Source organism: Martes martes, assembly GCF_963455335.1.
Source record: "Martes martes genome assembly, chromosome: 4".
In the NCBI taxonomy this organism is placed as follows: Eukaryota; Metazoa; Chordata; class Mammalia; order Carnivora; family Mustelidae; genus Martes; species Martes martes.
This window is the reverse complement of record NC_137891.1, coordinates 163,975,457-163,988,202: the sequence shown is the minus strand read 5'-3', so window position 1 is coordinate 163,988,202 and position 12,746 is coordinate 163,975,457. Positions and strand designations below refer to the sequence as shown.

General features: G+C 53.2%; 1 protein-coding gene across 1 annotated transcript in view; it reads right to left on the bottom strand.

The window, feature by feature from the left end:
- Positions 1-12,746, bottom strand: part of STK40 (serine/threonine kinase 40) — a 39,299-nt gene extending 26,553 nt beyond the window's left edge. Inside the window, exon 1 of the mRNA XM_080801543.1 lies at positions 12,548-12,746. The gene's annotated coding sequence lies outside the window, so the exon portion shown is untranslated. The remainder of the gene's footprint in view (positions 1-12,547) is intronic.

Sequence of the window (12,746 nt, the reverse complement as noted above, 5' to 3'; positions counted from 1 at the left end):
GCCCCCCACCTTCAGCCCCTGCAAACATGGTGCTGAAGGGAAGAAAGAGGCCTTTGTGCCATCTCCAGGTCTGCCACCTGGTGGCGTCTTTCTGCAGCACATCTTCAAAGGGTTCCTCCCCCACTCAGGTGCAAGGCAAGCGGGACACTGCTCTAGGTGGCCCATCAGGAAGGACGCAGTAAAGACTCCTTAGAAGACCCGCCTCAGCTACCCCTGTAACGGGGGCCTTGAGTAACAGATTCTAGCACCTCGCACTTTCTCCTCTGCTCTGGGACCTGAGCCTGCAGTGTTTCTGTCCATCTCTGCCGTGGGGGTCCTCTGATACCCTTCTGGTGTTCAGGAGGAAACCCCAACTCCTCGGTGAGCCTGGCCAGACCCAGGCTACCTGTCCAGCCTCACTGCCTTGGGAGGCCCCCTAAATCCAGCCACACCAAATGACTCACAATTCCCTGAGTGTGCTGTGCACACCCTTGCCCTGCCCTCTTCTCCCGGGTTGGCTCATCATCCTCCCTCGGTCCTCACTGCAGCAAGTCCTTTCCTCCTCCAGCTGCCAGAGCATCTGAGCATACCTCTGTCCCCTCCCACTGTCCTGTAACCACTGGTTTATCTGACTGCCCCCACCACTGAGGGAGCAACTCCCGTTCATTGCTGCTTCCCTGCACACTGCCCAGGGCCTGGCACACTACTGAAGGAGAAAACAGAGTGTAGATCTGTTTGTTATGCACCCAGAATGCATAAGAAGCCACAATGGGGCAGGGGACAGAGATCACCCAGCTGGAGGCTAGGGCTGGAGTGGGGCCCAGCAGTACTGACGGCTGGTCCACCCACTCATGGCAGGAGACAGAATCCAGGATCAGATCACAGCTATAGGGAACTGGGCTGCAAGGGTGCCGGGAACCATTTGTCCAGGCAAAGTTCTATGTCAGAAATGCTTGGATGCCTGGGGCAGGGAGGGTGCCAGGCTGGCTGCTGGCCAGGTGCTGTGCTTAGCCGGTGTCTGTTGCCAGAGAGCGGCCCCCACTGAGGAGTGAATTCATTCATAGCATGCCTGAGGCTTGGGCCCAACCTCTCACTGGCAAAGGGACACACTAGCCCCCTTTCGGCTGAAGCCAGCAAAAAGATCTGCTCTCACGCAGCAAGATGTGGGCGCACGTGAATGACGGCGTGGGCTGCCCCTCACACCAGTGATCGGTCCTCTGGGTCACTCTAGGCTAGTAGTGTGAAGGTCCTTCTATGGATCAGAAAGATTCCTAGCACTCTTGCTACCCGCAGAGAAGAGAACCTGGGGCTCAAGTCTGCATTTTATCTGACTACACCTGGAAAGAAACACCAAGGCTTGAGGTGAGCAGTGTGAAATCTGAGCAGATGACCCGACTAAGACCTGTGGCTCTGCTTGGTAGACCAGACCCCTCCACACTCGAGTTCTGACAATTCCCTCGAAACTTCCCCAGGCTCCTTCCTGGATGGTGAATTTCGGACTCAGAGCCCACATAGGAGGCCCACAGCCTCAATGAACTCTCACAACAACTAACTTTTGCACACAGCTCTGTAGTTTACAAAGCTCTTTCCAATACATGACTGTAACTGACCCACGCTCCTGCCCCCCCACCACTACCACCCAACCAGCATTGTCTAGAAAAAGAAATGGAGACTCAGAGATCCTGAGACCTGCCTAAAGTTACTCAAAGAGGACAGATGTGGACGCAGGTTTTCCAGCTCTGAATCCCATATTCTTTCTTCCTCCACTAGTCCTTTCCCACCTGATGATGGCTGCGGGCCTAGTAGTGGCAACCACAGAGAGGACAGTGCCCTCTGGGCTTCCTTATTAGCAATTGTTCTCCTGGAATTAGGGAGCTGCCAGCCAGAAAGCTGTAGGCAAGCAGGGAGAGAGGGGCCGAACTTGTCCCTGGAGAAGGAGGTGTTTTGGGCCCCCAAGCAGGTCTCTCTGGAGAGAAGGGCCAAGCTGAGGGTTACTGAGATATCCTTCTACCAGCCAACAAGTATGTGTTCCCCACCCCTCCACGACCCAAACACTCTGGGAGCCATCCCCACTGCACCCCAAAACTCACATGTAGATGTTTCTACCAAGGCTCCCAACTTCCAACCTGTTCTCCAACCACAAAGTCAACTCAGGGAACCAAGAGGAATTCTTTGCCCATGGAACCAAGTGTTTCAAATCGTAGACCAGTGACCCAAATACTAGTTGGGAGAGCAAGATGGATTTTGAGGTCAGGTAGATCCAGATTCAAATTCCAGCTTCTGTCACTCACTTGCTTTGTTTTCCTACTAGTCACCTACCCCTCCGTGAGAGCGAAGCCTAGAGACCCTGGCCAGCTCACCAGGCTCACAGGAGGCTGCCTGAGGCCTGATCTCTTCGCCTCCTGCTAGGTGGAGGGAAGGGGGGGCTCTATTTGTCAGCTTTTCCTCTGAGTTTTAATGACAGCTACCCCTGAAGTAGGCACGAACCCTCTCCCTGGGAGCCTGAAGGGTATAAGGAACCTCTCCAGGAACCCACTGGAAGCCATTTGCTTCTGAGCTCAGGATGGAGCTGGGGGGATGGGGAGACGGATTAGTAATCCCTTGGCTTCAGCCAGGACTCCCTGATGACAAAGATTCATGCATGCGCTGTCATCTTCACTGTTCCAAAACAGTGTGATGATTTTGCTCATTTTTAAAATGCAGGCTATGTATAGCTCCAATTTGTCAAGAATCCGTAACATCACATCATTCCCTAAACGTCGTGCTTTACTGCCTCGGGGGTACCCAGTGAACTGGCTGCTTCTAAGGCAAGCCCGGCTCCCTCTCAGCTCCCTCTCCTGGCCCAGGGTGAACCCCACCCCCCTGCTCTCCGCATGTGGGAGAGTACCTGCAGCGGCCAGAGAGGAAGTGACTCAGCCCAGTGGGAAGTGGGAGGGGCGGCCAGAGCGAGGGCCCTGTGCCCAGTCTGCTCCCCCTCAGCACATCCACACCAGACCCATCCTCTGTGGCCGCCTTTCCCCGGCGGGACTCCAGTGTGGCCGGCACAGGCAAAGGCCCAAAGACCCCCTGCTCACAGCAGGCCCAGTGTCCGCAGTTCGGAGGCTCAGCTCCCGTCTCCTTTAGGAGGCCAGAGTCACATTCAAGGAGATTACGCAATCAGAGATGTTCCTCTTGGTCCCACTGCCCCCAAGGAAGTCCCCACTGGGCTCCTCTGTGGTCTCCATGGGGGCCGGGGGCAAAGAGTCTGGAAGCAAAAGGCTCCTGGGCAGAAGTGACTCTGGGAGAAAGGGCTCCAAGGCTGTGCACACAGAGGAGGACCCGTGGGCCCCTGGGGGAAAAGACGTAAGGAGGGGAGACCAGTCCCTGCAGACGGGGCAGAGAGCCTCACCAGCAGCCACTCTGAGAGCAGCTGCGCCCGTCCTGCCACCAACTCGCCCCTCCCAAGGGCCTCCGGAAGCAGCTGATGTGACAACAAATAATCCGTCACTGTGTGTGGGTGTCAGAGGAGGAAGGGACAGACTTAGTAGCTCTTAGTAGCTGTGCTTCTCTGGTATCTCCCATCCAGAGGAGCCAGGCCTGGGAGACGTTCCTGGGGGCCCCCTGGCTCTGCAGGGGGGCCTTCTGCCTTGGGCAGTGAGGACAGACCAGGTCACCTACAGACCTCTCCTTTCCTGCCAGCCTGCCCTGCTACTAAGGGGACCCATTCGCAGCTCAAGCCATCAGTGACTGCCTTGTGCAGTGACTCAGCCAGGGAACCAGGCCTGCCACGGAGTCCCACGTGGAGTTTGGGTTCTTGCCGCCCACAATGGCCCAGATCACGCAAGGAGAAAAGAGCAAGTGACTGAAGAAAGGCTGGCTGAGTCTGAGAGCCACCTTGGTGTCCATGGTGCAAGCTGAATCCGCTTCTCAGCCCGCCCCTGGCTCACCTAGAGGAGAGGGATAGCGCCGCCCCGGCACAGGGTTCCCTGAGGACTGTGTGGGGGAGGCGCTAGACAAATGTTCCGTTTCCTTCCTTCCACCCCAGATTTCCAGAGCAACAGATGGGGAAAGCCTGGGCCAGGCCCAGGTACACATGATTTTCTGTCTTTATACTGTTGTTGTTGCCGCTGCTTTTGGTGGGGTGTGTGTGTGTGGCGGGGGGCAGAATCTTAAGCAGACTCCACGCCCAGCACAGAGCCAACTCAGGGCTCCATCTCATGACCCTGAGATCACACCCTGAGCCAAACTCAAGAGCCAAATGTTCAACCGACTGAGCCACCTGGGCGGCCCCTCTCTTTATACTGTTTTTAACAGCAAAAATCACTATGCCATCATCCTGTAAGAAAGGCAATTTGGAATGGGGTCAGCAAACTGCCTTAACTGCCTCCATCAAAAATTAAATTCAATTAAATTTCACAACTTTCACAATGAATAATACAGTTCATGAATGCTGCTGGCTGTGGCAGCTCAGAGGGGCAGGATGGCACAGGCTCCGGCAGGAGGGGCCATCAGAGTGCCCCTCAGTGAGCCATTCAGATGGCGAGCCTCCATGAGACTCTCACCTGTTCTGAGCCACTGAGAGGCCAGCCAGGGCCAGTGCTGAGGTCCACGAGCTACCACTGACACTCAGTGGTTCTCACACTGTGTTCTCACTCATTGAGAACTCGTGTTCTCACAATGGTGAGAACACGCTCATCACGCATCTACTTGCCTGTTTGTCTCTTGGGAGGGGGAGCTCCTATGAGTGAAGCCTGCGCCTTGGCCACCTCAGAATCCCCTGCCCAGGCTTGGGAGGTGCGCAGAAAGTGTTGAAACCACAGCCAACAAAGTTAAAAAAAAAAAGGCACAACTCAGGCCCAGCCTTTCAGTTCTGGGGATTTATCCTACATATATCCTACATATATCCTACACATATCCTACACATATACCCATGTAAGTTCACAAAGATAAATGTGCCCAATGAAGGTTCCTGTAGAACCATGTGTAGCTGCCAAAAAACACAAAAGATAAAACCACAAAAACCAAAATATGCATGCACACGGATATCCAGACAGGAAGCACTCTACATGTCCACCAAGAAAGGAATGGTTCACTACATCACGTTCCATTCTATGGGACCTATATGCAGCCTATAAGACTAGATCCACACCTGCTGATAAAGATGCCTATGGTATATTATGTTTAAAAAAAAAACCCAAACAACAAACCAGTACTATTTTGTATATGATATGATCCCATTTACATAAAGAAAAAAAGATTATACACACACTTGAATATGCACAGGAAATTTCTAGAAGAAACACAACAGTGGGTACGTCCAGGCAGGACGAGGGGCCCAAGGAGGGGAGAGAGAGTTTTATTTTATATTCTTCCATACTGCTTAACTATTTTACCATACACTATCATAACAATACATTTTTTTAATCTAAAATTTTTTTAACCCATTAGAATTGTTAAGAGAAGTAATGGTCTCAAGGCAGGCCGGACCTCAGGGAAGGCACACTTGAGGGAGGACAGCATGGGCTGCGGGTAGAAGCGAAGTGTCCAGAACGCACCAGCCTGGATGCCACTGCGAGGCCGCCATCAGGAAGGTCCGACGGAAGGGACAAAAGCACTCCTGGTACACTGAAGCTCCCTCAGACAGCTTGCACACATGCCCATAAGGAACTTCCCGCTTGCCAGCTGGTATCCATCCAGACTGGGAGGACCACCAAAACGTTCAGACTAGAGACCTGGGAGCTGGCTCAGGACACCTCTTTCGGACCACTCCCAGACTTGCTAGCGAAGAGCTGACTTGGACCTCACTGGAGCTGGCCCTGGATCCTGGCTGCAGGCCAGGCACTAGGCTGAACCTGTGACAGACACTAGCAGCTCATGCATAATCCTCATTACTACCTTAGGATCAAGGAGCAAAGTGTCCATTTTACAGAGGAGGGAGATGAGGCTGAAGACAGGCAGTGACTTGCTCAAGGTCACTCAACTGGTGAGTGGCAGAACTGGGTTTTGAAGCCAGGTCTGATCTGAGCCTAGGCCCTTAACTTCTAGGTGATACGGCTGCAATTCTCCTTACCCACTCCCCACAGGCCAGGAGAGGGAGGGACCTGCCTGCAGGAAGGGGCAGTTCCAATCTTCTGGCAAAGAAGGGACTGCTTCAGCTTTGTCAAAGACCCTTCCTACAACTCCCTGATTCCAAGATTCCGTGTGGGCTGGACTCCCGAGGGCCAGAGCTGGCCCAGGCTGAATGGCCTGGCATGGGACCTAGAGTCACCCAAGTGTAGGCCGGAAGTCTGGCTCTGCTCCTACCGGCTATGAAACAGTAGACCAGTTACTTAGCCCTTCTGGGCCTGGGGTTCTCCTCTATAAAACAGAGGCACCCCTCCTTCCTTAGATTCTGAGAAACATTTACTATGTACTGAGGAGTACTTAGCAAAGGACCTGGAAAGTGGTGGTAATCTCCCTTTTCTGGCTAGTTTCCTTCCTCTTCCTTCAGGAGGGACCGCGCTGGGAAAGGAGTCCGAAGAGAATGCATCCTGGGGAACTCCCGCCAAACGCAGCACCTCCAGGCACCCACACTGACTGCAGAAAGGAGCAGGATCGTTGTTCTCTAGAACTGGCAGAAGCCAGAAACGGGGTTCCAAAAGCTCCACAGAATTTGGGGCTAGCCAGTCCTAAGGTCTCCCAAGGAACCAAGCTTCTCTCTAGAAGTACCGGTTGTCCCCTCATCAAACCTCAGACAAACGACAGGCACAACAGCCCTGTTCTTGCCAATTCCCACTACAGTGTCTGTGCCCCTTTGTCTTCCTCCCGGATGGTTGGGTCACAGACTCTTTAAAAGTTAAACATTTTCTGTCCCTTTTGCCAAGTAGGTGACAGTCTGTAAACATATTCAGAAGGGACAGCTTTGTTATGAATAACAAGAGCCCTTCTCAGTTTTCTCTGGGGCTTTCCAACAACCAGAGTTTCTTTTAACTCGTCAGGTCTGTGTATTACTACACTGTGTAAGCTCTGGGGAGCCTGAACTCACTCCCCAGGTAGACCGCCATGAATCAGAAGAGGATGACCACTACGCGGCTGTAGTCTCTTCAGGGGGAGGAGTCCTCAGTGCCCCCACAGGAAGGGGCACCTCAACCCCAAAGAATACCTTTGCTTGCTGGACCCAAATCAGGATGCTCCAGTGTATGAAAAGGGAGCTTAGAAATTCTTTAAAAAAATAATAATAATAAAAGGTACTCTTTGAAGCAGCAACCTCTCTTCTAGAATCCTGCAGATTCCGGCAGATCCCTAAGGTGGGCAAAATCATCTGACAGTCACTACAGCTCTGTATGGAGAGCAAAAGACAGAGAATCACCTAAGGTCATCAGCGCAGAGCCTGCTGAATAAGTTAGACACACTCATAATGAAATCTGACCCGAGCATCCACGAGCCAGAATGGAACCATTGCTAAGGCAGTAAGTAACCCGGAACACGCATGACCATCCCAGATCTTGATGACAGAGCCTGAGAGGATATGCAGCGTGGCTGTGGGCCCCGGATCACCTGCAAGGCCCCAGTCTCATCTGAGCAGGTGGAGGAGGAAGACATGCTCTGATTTCAGGCCACTTTCTCTTCTACCTTCTTGACCCCACAAACCCAAGGACAAATCCTGTGAAAATCTCCCCAGTACCAAAGGGCTTGTCTGAAACCCTGTTCTCCCAGCGCACCCTCTCCATAGCACAATCAGATTCTGGTCTAGCTCTGCACTCCTGTTGAGCTCAGGGGGACAAGGGCATAGGGGCAACTCCTTCTCCCCTCTCTGGTGGCTCTGAGTCCCAGTGGCCTCTGGCAGACCTCTCCTTCTAGAGAAGAGGGACGAAGTCTGCTAATCCAGCCTAGGGAGTAAATCCAATCTCAAATTCTCTTTCCAGATAAGATCTCCAGGGAGTACAGGGAAAGCCATCTCTCCCCTGAGGGTGCTGTCCAGGACACCATCAGCTCAAGCTGCGTGGAGAAGAGCTGCTCTGCAGGGCCATCCAAAGGCTGGAGAAATTACAGGAGTTCTGCACACTCAGCCAGCTGAGTTTCTGAAGCGCTGTACAAGGTCACCTCCCTGGGCAAATCTGGGCAGAGGAAAGGTGAAGGGAGGGAAGCTGCCTTTCTCCCAGGTGCTGACTCAGGAACAACCAGAAGGAAGCCTGGCCTGAAGCTGGAAAGGATGCCACAGACTTTGTAACTGATCCTCGCTGGTGAGATGCTCTCAGGTCTTACTGAATGGAGCTGGTGGGTTTCACCAGCCACTGTCTTTCAAGCCTCCCTAACTCTGTGTTATCATTCACTCTGTCACCCAAACCAGGAACCTTCTCATCACCTGCCACTGCTGCTCCTCCCTCAACCATCACTTCCAAACATTTCCAGAGTCTGACCAATTTCTCCCCAAAGAGCACCTGCCCTCTCCATCCCAACTGCCTCGGCCTGATCCAGGCCCTCACAAGCCCTTGCTCTGAGCATTGGAGCAGCCTCCTACTGGACTCCAGACTCGCTCTCTCCCCAGTCCACTCTCTCCCTGCAGCTAGATGGCTCTGGCTGGGGAAGATGTGGGTCTAGCGGTGCTTTCCCCATTTAAAACAAAGCATCCCACTGCAAGAGAATAAGAAGTTCAAGCAACTTGGACTGGCGCTGACCTCTCCCAACACATCCCACAACCCTGTGCCAGAGCCTCTGTGGTTTCTGAAGTCGCACCCACACCAGCATGCATCCCAGCCCGTGCCACGCTGCTCCCTTGCCCGGGGTGCCTTGTGAGCCCTCAGAAAACTCTCCTCACCCTTTGGGAGCCAGTTAAGCTCTAAGGGCTCTCTGACGTTCTCCCCAATCTCCTCCTTCTCCCCCAGTGGAATTGCTCCTTCCTCTTGGTTCCCACCACACGACGCACAGACTGCTGTGAGACTTGCCAAACCATGCAAGTGTTAATTGGTTAGGAGCCTGCCTCATCCCTGCTGGACCGCAAGTTCCTCCAGAACAGGGACTGCCTCTCCATCCGCCTTCCACCACATACGGGGGCTCACGCGTGTGCAACTGGGGCTCTGCATTTTGAGCCCCTCCACACATCAATGTGTGTGATGCTTCTTGCGGAAACTAACTCAGATACCAGACCAGGGTCACTAAGAGGGACACACACAGAAGAAACTCTAAATACCTTTTTTCTCGTGAATACTTTAAAACATGGTATTTTTTTTTTTCCTCAGCACTCCTCCTATTTTTAAAAAAAAATTGGTTCTTTCAAAGAGCTGAGCTGAATCATCCACAGGGCTCCCATACAGACTGGGTAAACTCCCCACAGATTTTCTTTTCAGAAGAATACAATAAAATCCTGTGATCTTGTGATCCCTCAGGACACTTCTGACAGCGCCATGGGGTGCAGTTCAACTCTTTCTTGGAAGTTCTTTCCTCCAGTCTGTAATAACACTTACCAAGTGTTTCTCACTCCATGTGTGCTAAATGCTCAACCCACAACATCTTAATCCTCACAACTGCCCTCCTAGGGAGGGGCCTCGCTATCCCCACTTGAAGGATGACAAAGTTGGGCATGGAGAGAAAAAGTTACCTCTAGTGACCAGCAGGGCTGGGACTGGAACTCAGATCTGTCTTACTGCAGAGCCAAACAGGCTCTTTTTTTTTTTTTTTTTTAAGATTTTATTTATTTATTTGACAGAGAGAGACACAGCGAGAGAGAGAACACAAGCAGGGGGAGAGGAAGAGGGAGAAGCAGGCTTCCTGCTGAGCAGAGAGCCCGATGCAGGGCTCAATCCCAGGACCCCGGGATCATGACCTGAGCCGAAGGCAGATGCTTCATGACCAAGCCACCCAGGCGCCCCCTAAACAGGCTCTCAGTGACAACAGTGTGCTGCCTTCCCAGGTCTAAAGAAAAAGACACAGTGGAGCAAGGTCAGCACCCCCTACGACAGGCCTTCTGAGAGGGCAGCCTTACCTCCCCAGTTGCTCAAGTGATCTGCAACCCCAGGAAGGGAGGGGCACATGCACCAGGCACTTCTTTGCTGGGCGAAGCTCAGACCAAGGCAGGGAGCTTGACACCTGCCACCCTGTGCCTACAGTGCTTTCTCGGCAGAGAGTCTCCATCCTGGCACCAACTCTCCCTGGTTAGGGGCCTGCAGTGGCCTCTTGAGAGGAATCTAGTCCTTTAGGCTCTCCCCTCCTCTGCTGGGACTGACTCCAGGCAGATCATTCTAAAACACAGATCCAATCATGTCACTCCTCCACTTGAAAACCTTTTCACTGCCCCTGGCATAAAGTCCTAACCTGTTAACGTGGCATTTCCTTGTCAACCTACACTGCCTTACCTTGCACCATGCTGACTTTCATACCACCACATGGCACAATCTGAGGTTTCTGGAATAAACTATGCATATACTCAGGGACGCATGGTTGGCTCCGGCAATGGAATGTGTGACCCTTGATCTAGGGGTTCTGAGTTCCAGCCCCACACTGGGTGTAGAGATTACTTAAATGAATAAATTAATTAAAACTTTCAATTTAGGGGTGCCTGGGTGTGTCAGTTGTTAAGTGTCTGCCTTCGGCTAAGGTCATGATCCCAGGGTTGGGCTCCCTGCTCGGCCGGAAGCCTACTTCTCCCTCTCCCGCTCCCCCTGCTTGTGTTCTCTCTCTTGCTGTGTCTCTCTCTGTCAAATAAATAAAATCTTTTAAAAAAAAAAAAACCTTTCAATTTAAAACACAAACTATGCATGTACTTATCTCTAGGGAGAACACCTTATCCTTCCATGCTTCACTGGCTAAGCCTTCCCATCCTTCTAGACACAGCACCACTGTCATCACTTCAGCCAAGGCTTCCCAGGACCCGCTCCCCGACCCAGGCTGGGCTCCCACAACCCTCTGTGTCTGCTGCTACTAGCCTTTTTACACCTTATTTCAACTACTTGTTTACGGTCAGGCTCCCTTAACCAAACCACCAGCTTCTTGAAATAAGCTATCAAGTATCATGTGACAGACATGGTTCTGTGTGTTTTACATGAGTTAACTTTTTTTTTTTTAAGATTTTATTTTTAAGTGATCTCTACACCCAATGTAGGGCTTGAACCTACAACTCTAAGATCAAGAGTCACAAGCTCAGGGCACCTGGATGGCTCAGTCAACTAAGCATCTGCTTTTGGCTCAGGTCATGACCTCAGGGTTCTGAGATCAAGCCCCCCAGTGGGGCTCCTGGCTCAATGGGGAGTCTGCTTCTCCATCTCCCTCTCCCTGGACTTGGGCGCATGCCGGTTCTCTCTCTCTCTCTCTCAAATAAATAAATACAATCCTAAACAAACAAAAAAAGAGTTGAAAGCTCCACTGACTGAGCCAGCCAGGTGCCCCTACATGTGTTAACTTTTTAAATATTTACAACAACTCTATGTTATCACCCCTGTTTTAAAGATGAGGATACTGAGGCACAGAGAGGTTATACCACTCGCCTACTGTCACACAGCTAGAAAGATGCTGAGCCAAAATCTGAACTCAGGGAGTCTGACTCCAAAGCCCACTCTTCACCACTATACCAGAGGGTCCTTGCTTCTCCAGGCAAAGACACTGTTGTTGTCATGTGGGGAATGAATGAATAAATGAGGGCTACCTCTGCAAACCACTGTCACAGCAGGCCCACAAGGAGTCACGAAGCAGCTCACCAGCACTGTTTACAAACAAGGATTTTCTGGCCATACAATTGCATATTCTGCTCTTCCTTATCTCATGCAAAGCTAAGCCAAGAGGAAAATGTGCCCAGCCCAGGGTGACTACCTTCTTCCCCACTGCTCTCAAAACCAAGCAAAGCTAACCAGTTTCTCCCGTGACTTAAAACAGAGCAAAGTCTATCCTGCCACCAAAGGCAGCTGTCATCTCTTCCTTCCGCCAACAAACGGGCACCAAACCTAGGGAGTGGGGGTTGGCAGAGAACGCAGCGTCGGAAATCCCAAAGCCCTAACCCACAGCCCGGAAGGTGTGGCCGAGTGGTGTGGGAATGGGCGGGCCTGACCTGGCACTGCAGGTGACACTGACCACAGCGGCGTGCTATCTCCCAGGAAAAGGCCGACCAAAGGCAGCACTGGCAACCAGGTAGCTCTGACCCGCACCTGAACGTCTCCCGCGATGCCCAAATTTCCTCAACTGCGACGGATGAAAACTCCTGGAGGAAAGCCCTGGCTGGCCCGCCCTGGGGACTCCTTCTAACTTTCAAGTCCCTGTCGGGATCGGGAGGAAAGCATGGAGAGGCAGAGGGTGTCTCTTGGGGCTAGCTGAGTTCAAACGCCGGTGCCCTCACTACTGGCCGAATGACTCCGAGAAAGGCTGGCAGTGCCCACCTCCTAGAGCTCCGGCCCGACCAAGGCTCCCCGCGGCCGGCCGGTACCCCGCGCACAGCAGCCCCCCGCCCCCGCCGCTCGGGAAGGGCAGACCCCAGCAGAGGAGGGGGCGTTCGCTGTTGCCATTTCTGTCGCACCCGGACGGCCTCGGGGTGTCACCCGGGTCCCATCGCCACGGCCGCTGAGGCCCGCCCCGCCAACCCGCACCGCCCCCGCCTGGCTCCCCGCTCCGGGACCCCCGCCCTCACCTTCCCCCGGTGCTCAGCGCTGCTCGCCCATAGTCCGTAGCCCGGAGCCGGGACTGCTCGGCGCTCCGTCCCGGGGGGCCGGGGCCGGGCCGGGAGCGTGGGAGCCGCTCACCGCCGCCTCCCAGCGCAGCCACCCGAGCCGCCACCGCCGCCGCCGCCTCCCTCCATGGCTGCGGCGCCGCCACCTGACAACGGAAGT